This window comes from Colobus angolensis, unplaced genomic scaffold (genome assembly GCF_000951035.1).
Source record: "Colobus angolensis palliatus isolate OR3802 unplaced genomic scaffold, Cang.pa_1.0 Scaffold25, whole genome shotgun sequence".
In the NCBI taxonomy this organism is placed as follows: domain Eukaryota; kingdom Metazoa; phylum Chordata; class Mammalia; order Primates; family Cercopithecidae; genus Colobus; species Colobus angolensis.
Genome location: NW_012115710.1, coordinates 4,677,824 through 4,681,187, shown reverse-complemented (window position 1 = coordinate 4,681,187; position 3,364 = coordinate 4,677,824). Strand labels below are relative to the sequence as shown.

General features: G+C 59.9%; 2 protein-coding genes across 6 annotated transcripts in view; one reads left to right on the top strand and one right to left on the bottom strand.

Annotated features, from left to right (window-relative positions):
* Positions 1 to 1,496, bottom strand: part of TEAD2 (TEA domain family member 2) — a 23,486-nt gene extending 21,990 nt beyond the window's left edge. The window contains exon 1 of the mRNA XM_011946523.1: positions 1,469 to 1,496. The gene's annotated coding sequence lies outside the window, so the exon portion shown is untranslated. The remainder of the gene's footprint in view (positions 1 to 1,468) is intronic.
* Positions 1,497 to 2,107: 611 nt separating this feature from the next.
* DKKL1 (dickkopf-like 1) overlaps positions 2,108 to 3,364 on the top strand; it is an 11,833-nt gene continuing 10,576 nt past the window's right edge. For 2 of the 5 annotated variants that reach the window (XM_011946401.1, XM_011946397.1), the window contains exon 1: positions 2,611 to 3,011. The gene's annotated coding sequence lies outside the window, so the exon portion shown is untranslated. Of the gene's footprint in view, positions 2,223 to 2,597; positions 3,012 to 3,364 lie in introns of those variants that run through there. The other 3 variants (XM_011946399.1, XM_011946400.1, XM_011946398.1) reach the window with 3 other exon arrangements.

Genomic DNA, 3,364 nt, shown 5'->3' with positions numbered 1-3,364 from the left:
GGGGGGACAGAGACCCAGAGAGAGAGGGGGACAGAGACCAGAGAGAGAGGGGGACAGAGACCCAGTGAGGGGGGGGACAGAGACCAGAGGGGGGAACAGAGACCCAGAGAGAGGGACAGAGACCCAGAGAGAGAGGGAGACAGAGACCCAGGGAGAGGGAGAGACAGAGACTAGAAAGAGAGGGACAGAGACCAGGGAGGGGGGGACAGGGCCAGAGAGAGGGGACCAGGGACACAGAGAGAGAGGGGAACAGAGACCCAGAGAGAGAGGGGAACAGAGACCCAGAGAGAGAGGGGGCAGAGACCCAGAGAGAGAGGGGGCCAGAGCCCCAGAGAGAGGGGGCCAGAGACACACAGAGAGAGAGAGACAGAGACCCAGAGAGAGAGGGGAACAGAGACACAGAGAGAGGGGGGCAGAGCCCCAGAGAGAGGGGGACAGAGACTGAGAGAGAGGGCAACAGAGACCCAGAAAGAGGGAGACAGAGACCTAGAGAAGATAGGGACAGAGACTCAGGGCAGCAGCTGAGGCCGAGACCAGGAGAGACACACAGAACCACAGGCTGGGGGACTGGGGCGCCCTGCCATCAGGAGAGCCAGAACAAAGGGCCCAGGCGTCCCCTCCCCCAGCTTCCCACAACCCCCATCAGGGGAGGGGCTTGCCGGCCAGGGCGACTCCCCTCCGGCACCGGGCCCCGCCCCTCCCCTCCCCCGTGCGCCGTGGGCTCTGATCCAACTCAAGTTCCCAGCGACTTTCCGGAGGCCAGGAACAGGGAAAACTTTTTCCAGTACAGTCAGATCCCGCCTCCCCGGAGGCTCCATATCCTCCACAGCTTTCCCAGGACCCCAGAGTCCAGGTCCCTATTCCCCTCCTCCCGCGGACCCTAGCAGACAAAAGACCCCGGGCCAAGCCCAGTGGCGCTGCGGCGTTCAGGACCCCCGTAGGCCAAAATCCCAGCCCAGCCCTCCCCCATGTGGCCAGACAAAGGGACGGTGGAGCCGGGTAAGAAAGGTCCCCCTAATTTCCCGCCCCAGACCCTAAACCTCCAAAGAGGCAAGGCTTAAGATCCAGAAAGCCCCGTAACCTCACCTCGGCCACCCCAGAGGCCCTCCCTTCTCCGTAAGAAGGACCAAATGCCCCCTAGATTACACACAGGGTCCTTCTCACTCCAAAGTGACACCGCCGCAGACACTTGCACGCCCCACACCCCGCCAGCGCCCTTGGCCCGCACCCGCCACTGCGCGCACGCCCAAACTCAGACCCAGCCGCAGTCACCCTAACTCCGGCCAGAGTTCCCACTCCTCACTGAGGCTCGGTCACGGGCGCAAATTCGGGGCCCGGGCAAAAAGAGGACTGTGAATCATTCAGAGACGGTCCCGCAAACGCACGCCTCACCTCCTAACCAGCAACTCCCCACCCCAACTCACACACCCCAAAGCAGGATCCCCGACTCCCGCCGGCGCCTTCCTACCTCCCGGCCTGGGGCTGGGGAGCCGCGGGCGGGCGGGGCGCTGCGAGGGAGAAAGTTGCCGGGAGCTTTGTTTGGGAAAAGTGGGAGGGACCGGAGGGGGGGCGGGCCCGGCCGGCGGACAGCGGGAAGGGGGATCCGACGGTGACAGTTTGTTTGGAGGAGGATTTTTGCTTTGGGAGAGATTAGTCTATCTTGGGGCTGGTAGGAACTCAGCATTTGGATGCTTGGGAAAAGAGGGGAATTGGGGATTCGGACTCCAAGTCGGAGGGAAAAGGCTGATAGGAGCCAGGAACCCCTGGTCTGAGGGAGGAGAGGCTGGGGGCTGGGACTCCTGGATCTGGGAGAGGAAAGGGCTGGCGATATGGGCTCCTAAGTCTGAGAGGGGACGAGGCTGGGCACCTGGAATCCCGGCTACCCTCTAGTGTTTGAGTATTGGGGGTATGGAAATGATACGAATACAAAGAATCTTTACTGTTCAGCCCTAAGGGTTTTGTTGTTGTTGTTGTTGTTGTTTTTGAGGATTGGGGTCTGGGGATGGGTTTTGACTGATTCCTATGACAACATGGTTTCCTTGTGACCTCACCACAGTTAAGAGTCGTGGGCAGGACCACCGGGAGTTCATTGGAGGCCCACGTAAGTGCAGATTCTTCATCTACAGGCGCTAGTGGACTGGAGATGGCTGGCGGCTGTCCCAGGACGGGGAAGAGCGCTTTGGTGCCTGAGAGAAGATGACTTAGGGCCCGGTCCCTTAAGGGTGAAGGGCTGGGTGTTCAAAATTAAAGGACTAGAGGGGGCTGGAGTCCGGACCTGAGGTCCTCAAAGAAAAGGGAAGTCTGATTCCGGGTTCCTTGGAAGATGAAATATACGGCTGGATTTAGGGTTTCCGGAGAGAACGGGACTTTTTAGTGGAACCGGAGCGGGAAAACCAGAAGGGACACGGAGAAAACGTTCCGAGACAGATACAAAATTAGAGTGAGAACTAAAAGGGCTGCTCCTACTCCGGTGTCTCCAGTTAGAGGAGCCTAGGACTGGAACTCGGGGTGCCGAGGGCAAGATGTGGGACGCAGGGGTAGGGACCCAGTGCAGGGGCGTGGCTTTCAGCCAAGGGGCGTGGCCATGAGATAGGGCGGGACTCCGAAACGAGGGCTGCAGAGAACACCTCCAGGACTTGGTCTCCAGGACTGAGGTCAACTGACAGGGGCGTGGTCTGACGGCGTGGGCGTGGCCAGGGACCGAACTCACGGCTCTGGCTTAAGGGGTGTGGTGAACGAAGGATGGGGCGGGGCTCTGTCACCAAGGGCGTGGTCACGGAATAGAGGCCTGGGCTCCTGGGTGAGGCCGTCAAGTTTGGAGCGTGGTCAGACAATAGGGGCGTGGCTACGGCTCACGGAGCGCGACCAACTCTCTAGACCAGACCTGGGCTCGAGACCATAACTGTTCGGGTTTAACAGTCCGTGGGCGGCCGGAATCCGGGAGTCCGGTGACCGGGCTGTGGTCTAGGATAAAGACGGAGCCCAGAAGAAGGGGCGGGGTATTGGAGAAGGTGAGGATTGAGATCTGGTCGTGAATGTGGGCGAAAGTGAGGAAAAGACCATTGGATGAGGCCGGGTGCTGTGGCTTACGCCTGTAATCCCAACACTTTGGGAGGCCCAGGTGGGCGGATCACTTAAGGAATTCGAGACCAGCCTGGGCAATGTGTCGAAACCCCGTCTCTACAAAAAATACAAAAATTAGCCGGGCATGGTGGTGCGCGCCTGTGGTCCCAGCTACTTCGGGGGGCTGAGGTGGGAGAATCACCTGAGCCCGGGGAGGTCGAGGCTGCAGTGAGCCGTGATTGTGCCACTGTACTCCAGCCTGGACGACAGAGTCTCGGTCTCAAAAAAAAAAAAAAAAAAA